Here is a 25,331-nt window from a genome sequence, read left to right on the forward strand (position 1 = left end):
GCCGCACTGCGGGACATGCAGGATCTTACTTCCCCGACCAGGGATCGAACCTGTACCCCCTGAATTGGAAGTGCAGAGTCCTAACCACTGGACCTCCAGGGAATTCCCCCTCCACTCTCTCATGAATTGTTAGGAAGACTTTTCGCAAAGTCCCCAACCTCAGTGAGGCCATCTTGCTGCTCTGATATGGGACTAGGCACAGTGCCTCAAATTTTAAAACAAAACATAAAAATTTTAAATTATGAAATATTTCAGACATATGTAAAAGTACAGAAAGCAATATGATAGCCACTCCTATTTAACAGATTTTACCAATTTTGCTATAGATCTCTCTTTCTGAAAATAAATCAAAGGTACCAGTTAATAGCTAAGACTCTCCTATTTCATCTCTTCCCTCTTTTTCCATAGAGGTAACTACTATCCTGGAGATAGTACACATCATTCCCATGGATGTTTTAAACATTTTTTTTTTAACCACGTAAGTTGTATTCTTATAGATTATTGTGTTGACTGTGTTCGAAATGTTTAAAAATCGTATCAACTGGCTTTTTCACTTAAATTTTTAATTTTGAGGTTGATCTGTCTCTAGGTCTAGGCAATCTATTTTCACTCAGGTGTAATAATCTTACTGTACAAATCTACTAATTTATTTACTCATTCTCCTAATGCTGGCAGTTTAGTTGCTCCTCTTTTTTCACGAATGCAAACCATGCTGCAGGGAACATCCTTTCAGTGTGTGTCTCCTTCCATGTGTGTGGTTGGGTTGCTGGGTATAAAGTGGGGGGACCTTTAACTTTACTAGATACTAGCGAGCCACCAAACTGCTCTCTGGAATGGTTGCAGAAATTGGTACTTCCATCAGAAACGTGCAAGACTTCTTGTTTCTGCACATCCTCACCAACATCTAGTGTTATCAGGCTTTAAAATTGTTGCTTGTGTGATAGGTTTGAAAAGCCTTCAGTGGGTTTAATGTGTTCAGCATTTCTCTGATTATTCAATTTGTTAAGTAGGTCTTTTCATGGTTTTTGTTTTTTTGTTTGTTTTACCGCATGGGTTTCCTTTTCTGTGAATTGCTTGTTCCTGATCATTGCCCATTTTCTACTGTGCTGTTGTTTCTTTTCTTACACATCTGTAGGAATTTTAAAACACATGTGATTTTATACTAATTCTTTGATAGTTAAATGCATTGACTGTATCTTCTGTAGGTCTGTGGCTTTCCTTTCTTTTCTTTTTTGTTAAAAGTTCATTTTATCCTGGTGTCAAGGAGACTTACAGCTCTTGCATTTCTTTTGCTGACAGAATCCTCAAATTAAACAGAGATTTTTCTTTCCAGTGAAGCATGGTTTTCAGAATCTAAAATGGAAGGTGCTAAAATATCATGGCAAATGTAGACCTCCTGTGATGTTTCTCTTCACCTCTGATAGCTAACGTAAAATTTGCTTCAAAAGAGAATTTAGTTGGAATAATGCTTTAAGTCTCCCAATTCTTGTGAAAATACTGAGGAGAGAAATTTTACCCAAAAAAAAGGAGCAATGGGGATTGGGTTTTCTTTATCCAGTACTGCTGTGCTCTTCAAGAATTTTTTGGTTAAAACAACTTCTATGTTAGAAAACCAAAAGAAGTCAACTAACTGGGAGATGAGCCTCTTCCCTGAGAAACAAAACAAGCATTGCCTCTCCACAGAGCCCCTCATAATCTGCACATGATGGACCAAAGTTTTGGTTTATGGAAAACCATACCAAGAGCAGGGAGTGGCCTAGCATTTGCAGCTCTTCTCCATAACAGAAGGAAATCCTGAGCATAGCTGGATGGTGTTTTTAATTTCCAGTGAAATATTATATTCAGTTAATCTGTTTGACTTATTTTATTTAGCCTATACATTGATATTGCCTGAGTCACATACATAACCACTTTCACCATGTGTCTAGAACAATACATAACAGAAAAGACACACACACATACCCATACACATTTAACTGTGTAGTATTGACCTGTAAAAAACAGTACCAGCCAGTTCCCTAAGACTTAACATCTTTTCTATCTTAACATTCACTCTGCATTCTAATATGTCATATGTAGCTCATAATGCTATAATGACTCTGTGACTTGTCTTTTTTTAAATAGTGTCTTTTGTATAGAAGTCTTTAATGTTAATGTAGTCAGTTTATCAGTATTTTCCCTTATGATCTGCTGTGTGTGTGTGTGATTTATGTAAGAAATCTTTCCTTACTCTGACACAATAAAGATTTTATTTTATATGTTTATCTAAACATTATTTTTCAAAACAAATAATTTTTTATGGAAGTACTGTTGATTTACTATGTTACATCTAAAAATTTTTAATAGCTTTTCCCATTTGGGAATTTTATGTATTTGATAACTTTTGCTTTATATATTTTGAAGTTATATTGTTAGGGGTATACAGGTTCAGAATTATTATATATTCCTGATAAGTTTTTCCTTTTATCATTATGTTACTATCATTTTTGTTTATATTTTATACTAAAATTATTTTGTATGATACTAACAGAGCTATATAATATCCTCTTTTGGTTAGTATTTGAAAAATATTGATTATATTTTTCTATCCCTAAATGTTAGACCTTTCTATGTCTTTAGTTTTTCAAGTATATCCCTTAAATAAAATATTAAAAATCCACCCTAGAACCTTAAAGTTACTCACTTAATATGTTGATATTTTTGGATTACTAGAATATTTAGATTTATTTCCCCTATATTATTTTGTCTTATGTATTTACCATGTCTTTTTTTTTTGCTGTCCACTTTACCCCTTTTTTAATCAAATGAATAAAAAATACATTTTCCTTTTTATTCATTTGATTATATACCATCTATTATTTTTGTTAGTTACCCTTAATTTATTGACCTGAAATATGAAGCTAGTCAATATCTTTCCCTACTTTCTACATGAAACAAGTGCCTTTAACTCCTTTTGCTCTTATTAATTTCCTTCACTCTTCAGTGTTATTGTTGGCTACTATTATATTCCTACCTTGTTTTTAAGTCCGCACTGCCTTGGCCATTATCCTTTATTTTTGTTTATTTATTTATTTATTTATTTATTTTGCGGTATGTGAGCCTCTCAGTGGTGTGGAGGTGTTTCTTTAGGTTTACCCAAGTTTCCAATTTCTTTCTTTGCTCATTATTCCTCTGGTCTCAATATTCTTCCTCTAGAAGAATATTCTTTTTTTAATTAATTAATTAATTAATTTTATTTTTGGCTGCGTTGGGTCTTCGTTGCTGCACACAGGCTTTCTCTAGTTGCGGTGAGCGGGGGCTACTCTTGGTTGTGGTGCGCAGGCTTCTCATTGCGATGGCTTCTCTTGTTGAAGAGTATGGGCTCTAGGCACGCGGGCTTCATTAGTTCTGGCTCACAGGCTCTAGAGCACAGGCTCAGTAATTGTGGCACACGGGCTTAGTCGCTCCACGGCATGTAGGGTCTTCCCAGACCAGGGCTCAAACCCGAGTCCCCTGCATTGGCAGGCGGATTCTTAACCACTGTACCATCAGGGAAGCCCTAGAAGAATATTCTTTAGTTGTTCTTTTATTGAAGGTCTGAGTGACTAAGTATCCTAATATTTGTTGGAAAATGTCTTTATTTCAGCGTATAGAATACTAATTGACAGTTATTTTCCCTCAGCATTTTGAACATATTATTCTGCTGTCTTCTGGTCTCTATTGTTGCTATTGAAAAGTATGCTTAGATTCCACTGTTTTCTTTTCTATGTAATCTTTTTATGCTTGCTGTGTACATTTAGGTTTTTTTGTCTTGTCTTTGGCATTCTGAAGTTTATTACATGTATCTAGGTTTGGGTTTATTTTTATTTGCCCTGCGCAGAACTGGTGGCTATCCTTATACCTGAGAATTCATATCTTTATGAAATTCTGGAAAATTCCCAGGCATTATATTTTGAAACATTGTTGCCTACACATTTTTGTTTTCTGATTTCTCTTTCTGAAATGCCTACTTGATAAATGCTTGGCCTTCTCATTTCATTCTTCTTATCTCTAATGGTGTTTTCGTATATCCAGCTCTTTTATCTTTCTCTACTGCATCCTGTGCAGTTGCCTAAAATCTTTCAATTCACCGATTCTCTCTCCAGCTATGTGTTATCTCTTCGTTAGGCTTTAAATTTCAGTGACCATATTTTCACTTCTAAAAATTCAATTGGTTCTTTTCAAAGTCATTTATTTTTTTTCTCATGACATCTTGTTCTTTCTTTGTGGTCCCCTCCCCACTTTCTTTTGGTTTTAAAATTATTTTAAACACATTTATTTCAGTCTCCTTCAGATTTTCTATTATCTTAGGTTCTTGGGATAACCTCCAGTTCTCTGTGTTTACTCATTCTGACTCATGGGGGAGTATTTATCTGTTTTTAAATTTTTGATTGTGAGCAAACTTCAGTGGAGCTTGTTTTATCTAGGATATCCTGTCTGGCCTGGGTTGTGGGAGTATCCTTCCAGAGTTGTTTTGCATTTTGCTTCTTCCAGGTGCCTCATGGGTATTTGTGGCCCAATTTTTATGTTAAATTCCCAGCCTTGGGATTCTCATACTGAGTGAGCAGTGAGAATCTGGCCTCCACCCTTGTGTGGAAAGGCTGAGGTTTTGATTTCTCAGGCAAGACTTTTTTTGTTCTCTGTTCAGAGCTCTGGGCAGAGACAAGCTCCCTTGATGATCATTGATGGAGTGGGTAGGATTTTTCTTGTCTCTCCTTTCACTGAGAATGAGGTACTTTGAAGGTCCTAGATCTGTTTAGGGGTCTCAGTTTCAAGTCCCCTCTTCCAGAGGGCCTAAATCTACAGTCCTTCCTGCGTGTGACTTCAAAGCCAAGTCCTTAAGCGTTAGTGCCCTGTCTTGGGTCTTATAACCCTTCTTCCCCTCACTCTCTTTTTTTCTTCTGACTCACCTCTTCATTCTCTGAGCCTTAATTGATGCTAATATTACTTCTGATAATACATCTTGTGGCTTCAAATCCCTTCACAGTCTAGGCGCCACAGCTGTCAGCTCACTGAGGACATGACCTATGTTTTAGTCTTTTTCAGGGTTAATATACAACCTAGCAAACTTCTTGCCACAAATATTTGTTAATTGATTCACAAACTTCCCAGTGTGAGAAGTTGCTATGTCTGCACCTTCACACAAAATATATAAGCTGTTTTCCACTTAAACTGATATAGTTGGGGGTGCCCCAAGCCTCGGATCTTGTTGGGGTATTGTGGAGAGAGCCCTGGACTGAGTCAGAAGTCTAGGGTGTTAGACTAATCTGTTGCAGAAAACTTGCGTGTCTTTAGACAAGTCATTCTACCTTTCTGAACCTCAGTGTCTTTGTCTACAAAATGAAGATAGTATATTCATGCTGTGTACCCTGCAGGGTTGTGAAGAGGATTAAATAAGAAATGCCATGTGGAAAAGTGATATAAACTTTAAAAGGCTGTCCACGGTGTGTTGTTGATAATGTATTGTTTGTAGGTCAGGACATGGTAAACCACAGAGGCAGTAATAAGATTTCCTGATTCCTCCTGGGAAATATTGTTTATTTTGGCATTGTCTGGTTGCTGTCCTTGCTACAAGAAATATTGTTTTTGCTTGGCAGACTCTCTTTAATGGTTAACATGTTGACCAAAGGAGCCCTATTAATATTCTCGATGGCTTAGATGAAGCTTCACTTTTGGTTGTTTAACTCAAACAATTGCACCATATATCATCCTCTCTTCTAGCAACATCCTTCCAGTTTTTTTAAAAGTCAGCGCAATATTTACTGCCATGATGCCTTTCTAAGCAGAAAAATGGGGCTCTGTCACATCTTACCTCCACTTTCCATTCTCCTTTCCTCACCCCGCTGCATAGATTCATACCTGTGGGGCTCCTGCCATACAAAATGTACTCTCACATCAGTTCAGCAAATACTGGTTCCTAATGGCTGTGTGTAAAGCAAAGTTTTGCAAACAGGATATCTTATTTTCACATTAAATAACACACGTTCCCACTTTGGTTTTGATCTGCATTCAGTCAGCATTGGATTTAGTATCTATCACTCCATCAAGTTCAGTCTCTGACAGACTGTAAACATACACTATTTAGGAATCCTGGTGATTCCTTTTATTAAATGAAGACTCCTTGCTAGTAAATAACCCCAGCTCTACCTGCCATTAACGTGTTCTCGTAATGGGTTTTCACATAAGAGGTACGTGTGGGTTGTAATATGGATCTTTTACCCTGTTTCATTTTTGAGTCACTATCCCCTTTAACACATGGGTGACAAAAAACGGAGCACAGATCCTCTCTCCAATGTCACCAGAATGCCGTGGAGTGGAATGCTGGTGGAATAAACAGCGCTGAGTGTTACCTAGGCTGGCCCTGACCAGTGGGTAATCACAGTCATATAAATTATAGGTTCTCTTTGGAGAACGGAATGATTTTCTGAGTCATTTCCAGAGCCTCTGAAGTGGCACTTCCTGTTGTTAGAGATCTATTGTGCTGAGATGATTTTAGCTGCTGGCTCCTGTGAAAGAGACACGCAGGGACTAGAAAGCACACTCCCAGGTGCTGGAGCTGGAAGAAATAATTGGATCCGAAACTCATTTCATAGACAAGGAAAGTGTAACCTAAAAGATGTGCCCAGGGTCACACTGCTGGTTACAGGCAGTAGTCCCAGGACCCAGGAGGTCTGTCTCCAGTTCACTGGCTTTGGTTTTATTTCATCAAGTTTAAGTTTTAGCAGTTTATCCTTTTGCAAAAGTAATAGGCTATAGTCTTTGAAGTCAGACAGATTTGTGTTAGAGTCTTTGCCTCACCTGTTAAAGTTTATAGTCTTTCTGAGCCTTGGTTTCTTTTTCTCTTCTTTCTTTCTTTCTTTCTTTTTTTTGCTGCACTGTTCGGCATGAGGGATCTTAGTTCCCCGACCAGGGACAGGGCCCGTGCCCCCTGCATTGGGAGTGCGGAGTCTTAACCACTGGACCGCCAGGGAAGTCCCTGAGCCTTGGTTTCTTTATCTAAAAAATGCACATAGAAATGCCTACCTTATAGGATTATTGTGCTAATTCATGTTAATGTAGTCAATATATGAAGTGCCTGGTACGTACTGGATTAAAATACAGATATTATTGTTATTACTCTAGGAGACAGGGCTGGACCAGCTGCCTCCTCTAATTCTAATAGTAACTTATACTTCCCATAAAACTTTTTTGGCAACTAAATCTTTCCTTATCTCTCCAGCTTTGGGCCCTATGTAGATCCACATAGGCCTTTCTTGGGTATCAAGTTTTTATTTTTAAAGTATTTCTAGCCACCCAATAATCTGGTTCTCATTGCAGACTCCTGGGTTGTTAGGAGGAAATCTCTAGTCTCCTTAGCCTATGAGGAGCAGAACCATCCTGGTTCTCTTTCTTTTGAGATAACGAAGTTGCCCTTGGAATATCAACCAGACTGGTGTAGGAAGTGAGACACCGAAGTAGTGGGTTGGAAGCCCTGGGCTGGGGGTGGGAGTGAGGTAGAGGAGCAAAACAGGGGAGACCCTAGCTGAGCTCAGCTTCAGCTGAGCTGAGCAAGACAAGGAGCTGATGCCTCTCAAATGCAATAGTAGCTCAAGCGACTAAAAGACAAGTGACCAATTTAGTGTCCGGTCCTTTGGAAGTGAGGCCTCCATGGCCCTGCTGACTGGCTGGATTTGAGGAAGCCAAGCTTAAACAGAGGCAGTTGCAGATAGGAGGCTGGACGGTGTGTGTACACGTGCGTGTGCATAAGACTTGTAAAAAACGCCTCTCTCTTTATTACTTTTCCTAGGGTAAAGGGGCTGACAACCATCACCTTGCTTGGCTTGCAGGCAGTGAGGGAGAGAGTTGCCTAGAACATCTGGAAGCCTGCAGCTTGGCGGAGAAAGCAGTGATAAAAAATAAGTCAGAAGGGAGGGTGAGTTCAACTTCCCCTTCTTGCTGGTGCTGTGCTGAGGGTCACCAGCGGAATGATGTGGAAAAGAGCTGGCTGGTTAGGCCCTGGCTTCTCCTTGTCTTGTCAATACACAGATGATCTCAGTTTCTTGTCTCATTGAAACAGCCCCTTCCCTGCTGCCACCAGAAAATGAAGTAACAAATGGAACAGGGGAAAAATACTCTATCAGAAAAATAATGGAAAAATACAAGAAACAGAGGGAGAAAAAATAAACAGAGGAAATCAAGCCCTTTGGAGCTTTGGCATTTTGTACAGTGGTCCACGCTGGAATTGAATTGAATGTGGTCTGTGAAATGCATCTTTAATAATATGCTGCTGGTGTTATAAATTTTCAAGCTGGAAAGAACCATGATAATCATCCATGGTAGCCTTTCTGTCTTACAGATGAGGCATCTCAGGCCCAGAAAAGCACAGAGACCTGTGCAAGGTGATGCACAGGCAGCTGGAGAGAGGCAGACTTGAAACCACCGACCCTGCTTCACTTCCTCATGGTGCCTCCTTGGCGCCATTTTGGTTCCCGGCAGGCAAAGCTTATCTGGTGTTCCCCCTCTTTGTACTTCTGCCCATTCCCACCAACCCTTTCACCACAAGTGTAGAGGGGCTCCTGTCAGCTGAGAGAAAGGGGGGCCCCAAGTCAGGTGTGGCGCCTAGGAGAGAGGGTGCTCTCTCTCCCTAGTCCTGGGAGCTGTGCTCATCTCAAGGTCCAGGTGACATAGTTCCACACCAGCCGAGAAGTAGCAAGAATGGCCCCTGATTCTACAGCTATGAAATGCGCTGTTTCTTGTACGTTCTTCACAGCTTAATCTCCTGACTTGACTTTTCTATTTCCACCCTCTCTCTGGCTCACTCATCTGTCCCACTCACTGTTGCCAGAACCTTCTGTCACTCTTCTGGTCACAACTTCACTGTACGAAAACCTTGGGGGGCTCCCACTGCTTGTGACTTAAAGCCTAATCTTAGCTCAGCATTCAAGGTCCGGGACAGATGAGTTTTACTAATCTTATAGCCATCGAGCTTGTAATGAAACACTTCTCCAAAAAACTCCAAGCAGCTGAGCAACAAATTCTGGTGAGGACCACCTTATAGTTCACTAAAAAAAAAAACAGCAAAAAGCTAACCCTGAAACCTTTGCTTTAACATTTAAAGCAAAGTTAAAATGGATCACCCTTAGTGTTGTGATGCAGTCAAGCCATAAGTTACATTTTAACATTCCACTCACAAACCGGTATTGCCCTACTTTTTTGTAGACACGCTAAGCTGTGAGATTAGGTTGGCAAATTTACTTTATTTTCTTTTCTTTCTTAAATTAATTAATTAATTAATATTTATTTTTTGGTTGCATTGGGTCTTCGTTGCTGCGTGCGGGCTTTCTCTAGTTGCGGAGAGCGGGGGCTACTCTTCGTTGCGGTGCGTGGGCTTCACATCGCGGTGGCTTCTCTTGTTGCGAAGCATGGGCTCTAGGCGCGTGGGCTTCAGTAGTTGTGGCACGCGGGCTCAGTAGTTGTGGCGCACAGGCTTAGTTGCTCCGCAGCATGTGGGATCATCCGGGACCAGGGCTTGAACGTGTGTCCCCTGCGTTGGCACGTGGATTCTTAACCACTGTGCCACCAGGGAAGTCCAAATTTACTTCATTTTCTAATGACTGTGATTCTCCCTTGAGTTTTGAGTTTGTGTTTGTTTTGTTTTGGTTATGTGCTGGGAAAGGCTTGATGTCCCTTGTTTTAAGAGGAGAAAATTACCTTAAAAGTCCAAATAGTTTCCTGTATATAAATTAGGCTTCTAAGCTTAGTGAATTGGGGATCATTAGTTAATGGCTTCATGACGATGCCTTTTGCAAGTGACTTCTGAAAACTGGGGGCAAATTGAGTGATTCAGAACTGAGAAAGACCCATCTGCTTACTTGTGTGAGATATACCTCTTACTCTCAAGCCTGGGACACTGGTAAAGACTTTGATTGGGGGAAGGGAAATGCATCTCACTTCTTACTGCCCAGCAAATGCCCCTGTGCCTCCGAGCCCAATTTTTCCTTTGAAGGGAAAGTACTTTAGGAAGAATGCGATTTCTTTCCCCTCCATTTTTTTGGGTTGACTTAAGTTTCTTTTTTACTCTCTCATTTAACATTTTCTTAATATCCTCTAGTCCATCAGCAAGATTAAACTTTAGAATTTTCTTAAACTGAACAACAAAATGGCCTTTCAAATTACTTCCCTTTCTTTCAAACCCCCCATCCTGTTTTGCTTAATAAATATCCCTTTTGCCATCAGTTCTCCCATTACAGCTTATTAGTCTTCCTGTTTTGGGGTAATCACATAATCTCAGCCTTCACTGAAAGAAATGAGTTCCTGTAGGCAAATGAAAATGCACTTTGAAGTTCTACAGTATTAATTTCTTTTAAGTCTAGAGATGTATTGTGCATCACTGACCGTTTAGGACAAATTGGTCTTCAGAAACCATTTACAGGAACCTTGAGAATGCAGGCCATTGTTTTTGTAAGTAGAAACTTGCATTACATTGGTCAGTTGGGCCTGTAATTTTGTTTAGTTGACAGTTACATGAGAAGAATTCAAATCACTTTGCTGATTAAGAAACAAACCCCAAACAATCAATCCTGAATGCAATCCTCTACATACCCTAGGTACTTGGGACTTAGTATTGTTTTAATTTTAGCAACAGTAGTCTGAACAGGGGTTCCTATTTTTTTTTTGCGGTACGCGGGCCTCTCACTGTTGTGGCCTCTCCTGTTGTGGAGCCCAGGCTCCGGACACGCAGGCTCAGCGGCCATGGCTCATGGGCCCAGCCGCTCCGCGGCATGTGGGATCTTCCCGGACCGGGGCACGAACCCATGTCTCCTGCATCGGCAGGCGGACTCTCAACCATTGCACTACCAGGGAAGCCCAGGGGTTCCTATTTTTATTAACAGCTCCTAGTCTGTGTTTTTCTCCTTTGTAGCTTCAGTTTTTAGTATATTTTGTTGAATGAGTGAATAACTAAATGAATAAAGAGCCATTATTTTTCTCTTTCTTAGATGGAGTGACTGAGGCCTAGAAAAGGTATGACTTGCCCAAGGTTCCACACTAAGTCTTTGGACCTCTGGGTCTAATCCTCTGATAAGGCCATGAAGTTACACCTGCAAAGTCATTCTTATCATCCATGCACTCATGTAAGCTATATTAGGATTAGTCTGTTTCAGAGAGAATTTTAAAATTGTGGATGAGTAATGCGAATGGGGAAGATCTTGGTGTCAGAGGGCACAGTGTTTGAATCTGGCTGTGAGACCTTGGGCAAGTCATTTAAATTCAGTAATTCTCATATGTAGAATTGGGACAATAATGCTTATATCATAGGATTAAATGAGTAAATGTGAGCAGTTATTACTATTACCAGCAGTATTATGATGTAGCCATGTAATTATCCTTGACTTTAAGAAGAACACTCAGTAACTGGCCATATTGGAATCACATGTATAAAGAGATAACATCACAAAGCTCAACTGACAGGTTCTCCCCAGATTCCTAATGTACTGTGTTGGCACCATAGTATTTATTTACAACTGTAGTTTGGAATAGTCTTGGGAGCAGCAAAGAAGAACACAGGCTAGTCACGAAGACATTATTGAGATAGAGAAGTCTTGTTTCTATTTTGACATTATGTTCTACGGTGGCATGTTTTAGTCGTCTATATTAGGAATTTATTTTGGCACGACAGTCTATACTCATTCAGATATTGTCTTCCTCTGTGTTCTGATGCTGGAATAGAAAGTGTGTCAAAAGTCTGTGTGACTAGAAAAGAACTTAAGATGAATCCCAAACAGTCTGCTGTAGTTTGTGCCTGCTTGGAACCAGGATAACTAGTCTGCTCAAGGGGAGAATAAAAATAGTTAAAATGGTTGTTGGACCTCTGTCAGAGGTAGCCATGGTGTCTGATTTTTAAAAAAACATTTTGAGAGTTGATTCCTTTGGCATTTTGTGGATGAGTCATAGTCACCCCATGAATGTTTTCTGTGTTGAGAGTGACTAATGAGTACAGTTTCAAATGTCAGGGTCCACACATGAAGATTACTGACAAGGATAAACCAGATCTGGTGCTCTCAGAGCAAGGTCAGATCATGGCACCCTCTGGAGAGGAATAAACAGAATCAGCACAAAGTACAAGGGTTTTGCCCGTTACAGAAATAACCCAACCACTAGTATGGCTTATTCATGACTGGTGGTTAAACTGGGGCACCTACCAGAACTCCCTAAGGAAGACTAGCCTGTAACAAATATAAGATAGACTGTGAGTTAGGAAGTTATAACGTGTATGAAATAATATCCTAACAGAAGATGGGGGATGCATGGAGACTAGATAAAGTCTCTACCTTCTGCTGAAATAATTTCCCCAAGTTTCTCTAACACTAGGGAAAGGGGAAACAAGACCCTTTATTTGAAGGGCCCAACATTCCAGTAACCTGAAAGGTGTTCTTGGGTGGAATTTGGAAGAATTCTCTAGTCCTTGTTGCAGCCTGGATGGCAAATTTCATGAGACTGCCTGTCCAACTCCATTGATCCTGATGTGCTCACAAGTCAGCTCATTCGGGTGTTTTGCTATCCTAATACCAGGATGGGAATGGCCTGGGTAACACTCACAAGCATCCTGCATTGCAAGTGACTTGTATTGGCATCTAGTTAACACATCAGCCTCTTGGGATTTGGGGATTATGGCTTGATTCTTCAGAGCTAGAAGACTTTTGATGGAACTGATAAAATCAAGTTTCTATACGTAATAAGGCTGGTCAGCCTGTGAGACAATCATGACCCTATGAAACCCTACCTGAGAAGCCAGTTCTTAGATTTCTTCCCTCATTCTCTTTTCAACACAATTTTTACTGAAACACCACCTGTTTTTGTCTTTAAATTATTTCTCAGAATGAATTTATATAGAAAATATGAGTTTCATTGATTTTCTAAAAAAGAAAAACCCTATCATTGTAAGCCTTGTATACATTAAATTAAATGTACCGTGCTGATCCATTTGGGCAAAACACCTTGCCCCTGAAGCAGAAATGGTTTGGGAGTTCTCTTTTTTTACTTTCTTACTCCTTTTTAACCAATCTTGCTTAAATCTATCCATTTACCCAATTACCTGGTCCCTGGGATTATGAATCTAATAACCCGCCATTTACAATGAATTTGGGATGAACTTTGCTCCATTATCAAATGATGGGAGCCATGGACCCTGCCCTCTTTTTTCTTGGGCACACTGTTTTCTGTGGTGATCTCTACCTTAATGGCATTAATCGTATATAGCCTCTAGACTAGAAAGTGTCCTGCCTCCATAACCAGCTTCTTAATATGATAGATGGATCAATACAATGTGGGCGATAATAAGTTGTGGGTATTCTAAACAAGGTCTTGGAATGAGCATCTGAGGACAGTGCAATCAGTCATTTCCATCCATCCTTATGGGGTTGGTCAACGAATGGGGGGTGTGGAGAGTGGGAAGATACTCTGTTACCTACTGTTGGAAAGCAGCGGCTTGGTGTGGAGGGAAAAGCCTGGGACTGGGAGCCAGAGAATCTAGTCTGTTCACAGTGCTGCTTTTAGCTTTGCAACCTTGAGCAAGTGGCTTCACCTCCCTGGCTCTCAGAGAGAGTTTCGTCTCTTGTAAATTGAGTGGATTGGTTTAGATGATCTCTACTGGATGTATATTGGATGACAGGTGGCCAGAGAAAGGAACGTGGGAAATAAGCAATCTCAGAACCTAAATATGCACAGACTAACTTGACTGTGAGGTGAAATGTAAGACCATAAGCCTGGATAAATTATTAGGAGTGTGCAGATGGGTGAAAAATTTAACCCTGCTACAAAGAGGGATGGTGCTCTAGAGCCTGAAATCCTCTCTCTGACATGCTCTGTGTGCAGGCCACTTCATCTTTCTGAAGGCTCCCTCATCTAGAAAATAGAGAGGCTGTGATCATTTATATGCAAGCATGAGCAGCATATTATTTACAGAATCACCAGAGATTAAGATGCCTTCTGTTCAGGCTGTGCCTCTATAATCTCTGGCAGTTTGAAATGAAGAGGCGGGGAGTGTGTGTGAGGCGGGGGAAGAATGCCATGCCCATGTGTTGGCTATGCTGCTCGTCTGCATTTCTGAAGAGAATATTCTCATGTAGAAGCAGCCCAGGATCTGATCTCTCACCTGGTTGTTATGAAGGAACCATATCTTAGTAGTGAGCTATGGAAAACTTGGAGCTTCATAAGTACTTAATAACCACATTGTGTGTTACATTGGATTATGCACCAGTGATGAATAAAATTCCTGAAGGCAGTACAGAGCAGGGCAAAATGTTATGAACTCAGAGGATAGACTAGGCTCTAGTCTTTATCCTGTCTCCTGTCACTAATTTGCTGGCTGACCTTGAGCAAGTCATTTAATGTCTCTGGGTTTTAATTACTTCAACTGTAAAACATAGGGAAGGGAGAAAGCTGGCTGGGATGATTTCTGAGGTTCCTTCCAGCTGTGAGATTAGATTTCATGATTCTGATATCTGCCATGAACCAGCCCTGAATTCAATGATATTCGCAAAATATTCATAAAAACCCTGTTCAAAGGATAAACTCCAGGCTGGATAAATACATCCACTCAGCTGTATTAAAGTTTCTTCAGAGTCTTTCTAGTATGACCTTTCACCATTCTTAGCCAGGTCTCTACTTAACCACATCAGTCTGCACATATATCATTTTCATTCATACTTCTAGAATTTGCTTATGCTGTTCCCATTTCTACAATAGCCTTTCCTCTCATTTATCCACATGAGAAAATATTATATATCATTCAAAGTATGGTTCAATTGTAATTTCTCTATGGAAGTGAATCGTTCCCTTGTCTCTTTTTGGAGGCTCCTTCATAACATGTTATAGCATATGTCACATTGCATAGATAATTAGTGGAGTTTACATGTCTGACTGCTGGAGTGTTGGTGACTTGAGGGCAGGGATTGTGCCAGTGCTTAGCTAGATCCATGCTTCTCATAAAGTAAGAGCATAACCCTGTGTTTCTCCAGTGAACCGCAAAGGTGGTGTTTTTCAGAACTGTATTCACTAATTTTGGGTCCTCAAATGCCAACCTTTAGTCTGGGCCTTGCAATATGGGCATATTACCCTACTGGGACTTCTTGCACCTGCAGAAGTTGGAAGGGGCTTCTTATATAAACTTCTGAGGGCCAGTTTGAAAACCACTGATCTCTGACCTTATATTTTACTTCTCGATAAAATTACTGGAATCCCAGTAATGCTTCTGAGCTGTTGTAGACTTCACATGAGTATGGCTGGATTTCACCTGGGGAAGGATACCAAAAGTAAATTCTCTCTATATCAATTGGGGAACTAGGAAGCACGAACAGCATCTCCCCTTGAGCACTATTTCTCAGTGGAAGACAAGTGCTATGGGCATTCAAGGTAGGATTCTTTCTTAACTGTGCGGGGTTGTCCTGTCTAGTGCAGGATATTCAGCATTCCTGATCCCGGTCCACCAAAGGCAGTAGTAACACCCACCCCCAGTGTATGTAACAATAAACAAAATACCCTTTAGTGAGATAGCACCTGAGGTTGAGAACCCTTGATTTTAGAAGTAAACCAGGAGGCCTCCCATATTGTAAATGCCATTTTCTAGACATGCAGCTTAGATCTAAGATCTTCTTAACCCTAAAGACTTTGATTTAGCCGTCAACTCTAGTTCAGGACCGTATATCAGCAACTTGAGAGTTATTTTTGACTGAGAAGAACTGAAAGGACGAAAACTCTGTTCCTTTCTTTTGTAAAGACTTTATGGTTTATAAGGAGTTTTAAAAAGTGCTGTCTCATTGGCCCTTCTTGTAATATGAGGAGCAGACTTAGTGCACATTAAAATCCACAGTGAGATAGGTAGATACTGTGATATATTCTGTTTGACTAGTTTGGTAAGGTAGGGTTAATGAGAAGAAAATGAATTTCACACATGATTTTGAAAATTTTAGTCTTACTTTTGACCGAAGCCCACCACCAGGAAATGGCACTCGGGAAACTCTCCATCTCTGTCTTAAAAGCTGTCTAGATCATCACTCTGAGTACAAAACCTAGAGGCAAATCCAGAAAACTCTACCAAACAGTGAAGATGTGGCAGGCTGACATTTGTAACCATAGAAGGTGCTGAATCCTACACCAACATTCATTCATTTCTGGCAATGCAGGCAATTCATACATTCTGGGGAAAGCATCATGCAAAGCCCAACATTCAGTACTGAACCACTGAAACAATGGATTAACTTGAAAAAGGACAAGAGCCGTCTTGCAGAAAGACAACGCAGATCCCTATATAGTTTCATCAGAACCAGAGACCTGAAGTTCTATTTACCCTCTTGATTGCTATTCTAGCCAGAAAATGTAGGTAAAGTAGAAATTCCCCAGAGAAGGGGCTTGTGTGTTAAGTGGCCTAAAAATGATGCACATCAGTTATCTGAGAGACCGGTTATCTGGTTTTCAAAGACGCAGTGTCGCATGGTGCTTAAAAGCACAAACTTGTTAGCTGGATGAATTTGGGCAGGTTATTTAACTACTTGGGGATCCAGTTTTCTCATCTGTAAAAAGGGATAATAACATTACCAACATTTAGGGTCAGAGTAAGTGTAAATGAGTATTAGCTATCATGATCATCATCATTGTTATTATTGTTGTTACTTTGTGAAGTACTGGCATGAAATGTCAGAGCTTCCAATAAATAATGATGTAAAAATAAGAATCTTCATTTATTTTTGATTATTTGGGCTGAATGAGGTAGTATATTCAAGTCTTTGGACTCATTTCATAGAACCATAGAATGTTATAGCTGGAAGGACCTGAAACACTATTTAATTCAAAACTTGGTTTAGAGATGGAGACGATGAAGGTAAGAGGAGTTAAATCCTTGCTCAAATTCTTGCAACAAAGATTCTGAGGTTTTGAATGCTTTTCTTCTCGTTCATAGTTCTACCCATGAAATTTCTACCTGTTGATTATCCTTGACCAGTAGTTCACCTGGGGGTGCAAGGAAAATAATCTGAAATCCAAATACCTTCACTTTCCTACTCTTAGCAGCTCTGGTAAAAGTTTGGTGGCTAAACTCATTGATTAAAAAAAAAATTTTCATGACTAATGAAAAGATGCATGATGTTAAAAGATGCAAAGAGCAGTGGATTGAGAGAGAAGGCTCAAGTCTTGCTTCTGCCTCTGCTATTAACTTGGATGACCATTCTCAGCCTCGATTTCTCTGTTTGCAAAATAAGAAAGTTGGGCTGTGTGATTGTTACAAAATATTGGCCCAATAATACATTGTATAAATATTTTCTCTAATGAACATTCAAATCTTTACAATTATGAGAAACATTTTGTCATCAGAATGTTCAAACACCTAGATGCAATTGTTTTTTAATTTGCTAATCATTTGAAAAACAAACAAAGGGAAAAAAACAATTTAAAAAATGAACAGGCCATGGAAACCAGCTTGCTCATTTGTAGGACAGTTTATTGGGCTGGAATATTTTGCCTTTGGCAAATGAGAATCAGTTAATTCCAGGCATTTGCTTATTGGCTTGCTAGAATAGAATGATCTATTTTTATTTCATTTTTGTCAGTAATCACCAGTTAAAACTTTTAAAAGGGAGGCCCAGTTATTCCTGGAAAAGGGTAATATTCTGTGACCTGCCAGACTGTGATGTCATCAGCTCTCCTTTGATCAATATATGTGTGTTCATTTTAAGCTAAGCTCCCTGTGAATTTAGTAATAAGAGTAATTGCCTGCAACAATCATGAAGGCCAGTCAAATACTTTCTCAAGGAAATAAATATCTCTTTAAGGTAAAAGTGAAAAATAACATATACAATTCCATTGAAGCATTAAGTTTCTGAAATTGTCTCATCATAGTGAAATGCAAGGCCTTTGGGCTGATGTGTCCCTTGTTCCCTGGAAGAGGACAGCAAGGCACAATTCTCAGTAGCAGTCTGTCTTGGCCATCACTACCTGTGCCCCTAGAGGGGCTAGGAGGGTGGTTGTCAGGGTAAGATTTGATGTTCTGTGTTTGTCTCCTGTTTTATTTGCTGAAGGAAAATGCTGCAGGGAATACTCATTTCTTGGCTAGATGAGTGTATGGCATGAACAGACCTGGAACAATGGTCTGAATTCAACAAATATTTACTGAGCACCCATGTGCCAGGCTATAGGAGTTGCAACACCTTTGACCACAGCATTTCTATGCTAATATAGGACACTCCTCAATTACTTTATTGATTAAGTGAATGATTGTATACTACCAGCATGAGTTTCAAAGCTACATTGTCAGTTCTATTTACTTCTTGGGTTGTAAAATCAGTTAAATCCCTCAAGCTAAAAACAGTGAAAATTAAACTCTTTTCAGCTCCGAGGTAAAATATTTTCTCCCTTGCAAAATCCAAGCCCTTTCAAGAGATACACAGTTCCCATGAAAAGAATAAGCCATGGTTCCTCCCAAAATGGTATTTACAATTAAAGCCAGCATGATCTGCTAGAGACCAGAGTTGACAATCTCCCTACGTTCCCCTTTAGTGATAAAATTACATACGCAACAACTGGCTGAGAGTGGCATGCTTGACCAGCATCAGGCTAAGAGTATATCTCAGCTACTTCTCTGGCAGAGTATCTTACAAGTTACCATTCCTTTGTTAAGACTTTGTTGAGATCTATTTATCTATCTATCTTAAGACAAATATATACATATATCATATATAAGATATATATATATATAAAGTTTATATAAATTTGAATTTTGAATAAGAACCACTAGGTTATTTCTAAGTTGGAATTCAGGAAACCAGTAAGACAGTAAAATGGAACGTTTTACTTTACTTTATGGTAAAATGGAATCTATGTGAAGCAAACTCCAGAGGTCACCAGCTCCTTCAGTGAGATGTGTTCGCCTTGCTAGCCTTATTGTCTTGAGCATCTTTGGGCTTTGAGGGATGTCCTGGGCACAAGTAGCTTTTTCTCCTCTCATGGCAAATGTTTCAAAACAGAGTCCCAAATCCTTATTCCCAATTTCACGTTCTCAGTTGCTGTGAGGATGTTTTTAGCACTTTCCAAAGCAACACTGTCCAACAGAACTCTGCAGTTTTCTGTATCTGCACTGTCCAATAAGGCAGTCATTAGCCACATATGGTTTTACTGAGCACTTGAAATACGGCTGTTATGATTAAGGAACTGAATTTTTAATGTGTAAATTTTAACTAACTAAAATGTAAATAACTTCATGTGGCTAATGACTACCATACTGGATAGAGTGGTTCTAGACAGTGTAAGCTTATGGTTCATGGGGCCGAGCAACCCAGCAACAGCACCCTTGCAGGATCGCCCAGTGAGGGTATCATAGAAGTTATGCATTTAATTATGAGTTATGCCTTACTTGCTTCTATGGGGGTTTGAAGCAGAATGTCAGTAATAGCACTAGGAAGACATAAAGGGATCTCTAAGTAAAGGATAACAAATGGGAGGAATGTGTTGTGGTAAATAGTAAGAGATTGAACAGCAGAACAGTGCCATTTGAATTGAATTTGAAGTTCTAAATTCTACATATTGGAGCAGGATAGAACTATCCAATTCAATATAAGAATTACATTTTGCCGGTGTGATTACTAGGGCTATAAAAATCCAATTAATGAAGGTGAGATTTTACTGTGGGCTGAAAGAGAAGCAAGCAAAAATGAATCGAGTATCAGGCCCACTGTATGTTAGAGTAGACTAGAACTCTAGGACCATCTCTAATGAAATTATCTACTTGACTGAATTGTGAAAATTCAATGAAATGATTTATGAAAGGACTTAGCTAGCATTTGATAGATATCAGCACTTATGATGATCAGTTATTTCTGCCTAGGTCTTTTTGAGGCCTCTTCCAAGTACCTTTGAGAACATAGGAAGATGCTAAGGGTAACTGATTTTGGCAGAATTATTTGTTGAGAATAGATCATAGAAGAGGAAATATAGACAACATAAAGGCAAGCAAAGAAATGCCACACCATCTTCCCCATTTGCAATTTGTTGCTATAGGGAGAACAGTTACTGAGGAAGGTGGGTCAGGTATCTCAGTTATGTTGGGTCAGACAACACTGGAATAGTGAGACCAAAGGGGAAAGAATAGGTGGAAAAAGTAGGAATGAGGACTGCTTGTATTTTAAGTGTTTATAATTACTGAATATAGTTCACTCATGCTGATGTTCTTGTCAAAGATAATCAAGGAAGGCATGGAAGAATATTTGAGGCACCATGGGGGTAGTGGAAAGGGCACCGGCCTCGGAGTCAGGTCAACTGGATTCCAATCCTAACCTTTCAGTTTTCTGACTTAGACTAATAACCATCTTGTGGTTCCCAAATTCTCCTTTTTGTAAAACAATGATGCTTAATGATTTTGAAGATTATTCCAGCCCTCTAAGTCAAGGGTGTAATTCTAAATATGAAAGCACAAGTGGGCTCTAATCCTCCAGATTCCCCAAAGCCCTGCTGTTCTTTCAGGAAAGCCTGCTGTTTTAGTCCTCTAACGTGTTTCTGTTATCCTGAAGCCCGAGTTGTGTGAACAGTGGTGTCTCAAGCAGCATGCACAAAAGCAGTTGGTATGGTGGGAGTGAGTGACAGTGGGTGGGTGAACAGATTAAAGAGGAAAGGGTTGGAAGAGAGAGTAGTGTGTGTGAAAAAAAAAAAAAAAAAAAAGCAGGCCCTCTACCTTTGACAGACTCTCACTGTATTCTCCAGTAACAGCTATCCAAAGCCAAATGCCAAAATGAAGGCATGAAAATAGCTTGCACTTCAGAGTTAAGCAGACTTGAATTTGAATCCAAGCTCTGGATTTGAGATACGTAACTTCAGTTTTCTTAACTTGGTGAAACTTATGGTTAGCAGCTATTGTAAAGCTTAAATGAGATAATATGATTCAGCAGATAGTAGGTTTTTAGTAAATATTCTCTTATCGTGGCCTCCCTAAATTGGCTTAGTTCCTTCCTCATCTAGCCCATAATGTAAAAGACTCATCAAAGAAACACACTGGGCTGCTTAGAGATCTGTATCTAGAAGCTGTAAATAACGTGTGGTGGGGAGAGAAGGGTGCTGAAGACAGAAAAATCTTTTGGCCAGGAATAGAAAGTCCGGTCTCTCCATTGATGAAGCCTCTTCCTTTGTGCTGCCTCACAGTTCTCTGGTTCTTGAAAGCCACAGAAGTGTTTACCAGAACAGCAACCCTAACTGTGTTTCCAACGCTTTACCAACAGGAAGATTCACAGCGCAGGCAGAGAAAACAGAACGAGGCGCCACATTCTTTCCCATTCGAAGACAGCAAAGCTGGATCCTGGAGTGACAGCCGCTCCTTGCTCCTCTAGCCAGGAGTGGGGAAAATCTCCTTGCAAGCGGAGTCCGGGGGAAGGCAGAGAACCAGGGAATGCATAGCACCTTTACCCATCTCTCTAGGTCGCTTGCCCCACCTGCCCCCCTTTACGTGGTTCTAACGCAGTTTCTGCTTTGGAGAAATGTTGGCAAGCGGTGAGCCGCCAGTCCCCTGGCAGGATTATCTCCCTGTCTCGGGAACTTTCAGCACCGCGGACAGCGCCCCTCCCCGCCATCCTCTCTGTGGTCCAGGCTCCTGACTGGTGCTATCCTGCCGCTTGGCGTTCTCCCGGACCCCTTCCTGGAGGGGGCTCTGGTCGGAGTGCGTGGAGCAGGGAGAGGCGGTGGCTTATCATTCTGTGTTTCTTGGTCAACTCTGGCCAGTGACCGGCCCCGCCACTTCGGTGAGAATCCCTCCCAAGAGCCGGTTCCTTTGCGCCTCTCAGTTCAAGACCTCAATGAACCGAGTCTGGCACAGGTGGTGGGGTGGGGAGTGCCAGGAACAGGCGAGAGCTCTACTGTTCCAGCATTCCCGCATCTTTCCTCCGCCTTCACTTCGCTTCTAGTCATTTGGCGACTTCTATCCTACTGTTCAATCACAAAACAAAATACCTGTGTGTGGGGGGCGGGGGAGGGAGGGGGTGACTCAAGAGCGAGAAGGAGGTTGGGGGCTGCGTCCCGCAAGGCCACACTGCCCTACTCTGGCCCTCTGGATTCGTAGGACACTGATGTGCTTTGGCATGGGGGAAGAGAGGAGTCTTACGTGCAGGTGACAGTCCTCTCCCCAGGGTTGCCCCCTCTGGCCAGGGAGCTTCCCTGGACACTTCACCCATCACGTCCTCCTCGTCGCCCCTGGCGTGTCACCGCTCTCTGGGGACAGATGCTCCTGAGAGCGCGCTGGCCTGGTCAGGTCACCGGGCTCAGCTAGAGTCCCTGTGAAGAGTTTGCTCTCTGGTAAAAGGGCAGACGTTGTTTGTCCCCGCTCTCCCCTCGGGCTTCGGCCGGAAAAGCGTCTCTTCTTCTCCATGGACTCTTTCCGAGGCCGAGAACCGAACGGTGCGAGCCCGGTGTGTGCAAGGCATGGGGGGACAGGACGAGCCCGGCGTCGGTGGAGACCCGGGGGGCCCGGACGCAGCTCGCGGCTCCCTCCTTCGCCTCTATCTCCCGCCGCGCCGGAGCTGCATTCGTCCCAGCCCCGCCTGGTAGCCCTGCGAGTTGGAGCCCGGCGTCCCCCTACCCTGCATGCTGTCCAGGCCACATTCCGGGCCAGAGCCGGAGAGACCCCGACTCGCCTCCTTCCTTCTTACAAGAGACCCCTTCCCGGAGGGCGCGCCTCAGCCTCCGCGCCATGTTCCTGCTTCCCCCCTCCCGGTGGCTCCGGCTCCCTGGTTCATTCAACCAGAGGCAATCATTCCCATGCGCGGGGGTCCAGCTGGGATGCAGAGGGCACGGAGGCGGACAGACCGCGGCGAAGGGGGACGTTCACTCACCGGAGGGCTGGAGGCGATGACCTGGCTGCCGGGGTTGATGGCTGGCCGTCCGCACTTACAGCGCCCGGCCCTGCCTCCTGTGATGCTGGCTGGTGGCGCCAAAGGAAGGCAGCAGGCAGCCGCTGCTGCGGAACAGCTCCTCGGTTATGCAGATTGCCCCGTCTACCCCGCACCCTCCCCGCGGCCTGTCAGTCCTCCCTCCAGCTAGCTGGTCTCCGCCCTCCTAGAGTCACGTGGGCTGCCCAACCCCTTACGTTATTGAGCCGAAGCCTCTCACCAGACGGCCCCCCACCCCGCAAACACACACACACACACACACACACACACACACACACACACGCACACGCGCGCGCTCTCTCTCTGTCAACTCCTGCCTGGCCTACTGAGCCTCCAGGTGCCGCTTCCAGTATCTCAGGCTATATGAGGCCGAGGGGCAAGAGATGCAAGCAGCTCTCTGTCCGGGAAAGGACCAGGCAGGACTCTGCAGTATCGGTGTGTTGCGAATGCACAGACTCTGCCAGAAGCTCCACCTCTGCTGGACTTGGCATTGGACAAAGCCGGCTACCCAGCCCCGCTTCCTGCCCTCTGAAAGCTTCCCGCCTTCTTCACGGAGCCCTTGCTGCTCTTAAACTTCTTCCACCTCCCTTAGCATTACTGAAAAGAAAGGATGGGAGAGATTGATTTCCCCTCCCTTCCTAAAAAAGGCAAGACCTTCCTCCTTCTCCAAAGTTCAAGTAGGCCAAGTTTATCTTTGGATTCTCAACATCTTATGAGTAGAAAGATCGAGGATTTGAGGTTTGAAGACTGACCAGGAATTTCGGTCTATGTGACCTTGGGGGTATCTAACTTCTATTAACCTTTCTTCTCTCATCTGTGAAATGACCTCCTCACAGAACTATTATGAGAATTTAAAAATGATCATATTCTTAAAATTGCCTATCTCAGGGCTAGACACATATTTAGAAGTCAATAAATGAGAGTCCTTCCCCTGTCTCTGTTAAGAAATAAATTTCAGAAAACAAGGAGATTGTGATTTGTGCCAGTAGAAAGGAAGTATCTTTTGTAAGCTTAGAAGGGAGTATCTGTGCATTCAGGCTAGACAGATAACGTGTGAGTGGGGACAAGATATACACGGGGCTTATATTTTTTCATTGGCTCTGTTAGGATGAGAACTATGTTATGTCTCAAAAGGATGAGGTATAGATGGTACAAACCCAGGCATGTTTGGCCTCATCAGAGAATGAATTATTTAACATGCATTGAATAGACTGATTTAGATGGAAAGTACCTACATGAATTCTTGCATCTTTGGTCCAAGCCCTCAAAATACATGGGATCTAATGAGATGTAACTCTCCATCCTTGGAAACAAATTCACTGGGCTTCTGTTTGGAAAGAATACTGGCTGTCTGACACTTCCCTCCTAGGATGGAGCAGTTCAAGTGTACCTTTAGGTTGTGTGTTCTAGCTCAGAGGACCTGGGTTCTCTCCAGAAATATGACTAATCAATGCCAGGACAGTCTGGGAAAGTCCACCTAGCTTAAGCTTATTATTGCCTTGGACCAGCATCCAGGTCTGAAGTCTTGAGACATTCCCATAATTTGAGCTTATGAGAGTTCTGCAGGGTATATCAGATCTTCTGGGATACCCAAGAAGCTATGAAACATTTCAGGACAGGCATAGAGTTAAAGAATCAGAAGTTTGAAGCCTTAATGCAGTCTCTGCCAGTTGCTTATTGTATGATCTTTGACAAGTCACTCAAACTCTCAGAGTCTTAGCTTTACAATGGGAATAGAACATCTGTCTGCCTTCTCCGTGAGCTTGTTGTAATGTTCAAATGGGATAAAGTATGAGAAGCCATACTGTGAAAGGTAAAGAGCGAATAAATGCAAGCTATTAACATTATAGACTGAAGAAAACCCTGAATTTATTCTAGTCCAGATGCATTACAGTCATGAAGAGATAGGAAGTTGGGATTTGTCATGGAATGGGCAGCTACTAAAGTGTCAGTGTTTTTCTGTAAGTCTGTGTGTGTGCATGTAATTCAAGGGGTGTGGTGTTTCAAGCGCTGTATTTTCATTTTTGCTGTCTTCTTTGATGGATTTCTGGATTAAATCTCATTTTTTCCTGGCTTTTCATTATTAGGACAACACCAGCCACAATCACAGTGGTTATGAGTATTTAATATCTGAGATAAGTTTGTGCCTGTATTTCAGGACAGAGGGTTTACATTTTTCTGACTTTCGCAGGTAAAACTGATTTGGGTTAGAAATTCAGAATGGGTTTGATTTCAAAGAAAACAATATTTAACATCCAGGAGCAATTTCTGGTTAATCGTCAGCACCTTGAATGGTGATATGAGTCTCCAGTCTACTGCCAATAAACCCAATGAAATCTTCACACAAACCAGGAACTCCTGAGGAGCTCTCCCACCTGTAAGCAGATTCACTTTCCTGTTTACTTCCTTTTAATATTCTTC

General features: G+C 41.7%; 1 protein-coding gene across 1 annotated transcript in view; it reads right to left on the reverse strand.

The window, feature by feature from the left end:
• Positions 1 to 23,554, reverse strand: part of SLC7A14 (solute carrier family 7 member 14) — a 123,649-nt gene extending 100,095 nt beyond the window's left edge. The window contains exon 1 of the mRNA XM_004270559.3: positions 22,854 to 23,554. The gene's annotated coding sequence lies outside the window, so the exon portion shown is untranslated. The remainder of the gene's footprint in view (positions 1 to 22,853) is intronic.
• Positions 23,555 to 25,331: the final 1,777 nt, after the last annotated feature.

Source organism: Orcinus orca, chromosome 5, assembly GCF_937001465.1.
Source record: "Orcinus orca chromosome 5, mOrcOrc1.1, whole genome shotgun sequence".
Lineage (NCBI taxonomy): Eukaryota > Metazoa > Chordata > Mammalia > Artiodactyla > Delphinidae > Orcinus > Orcinus orca.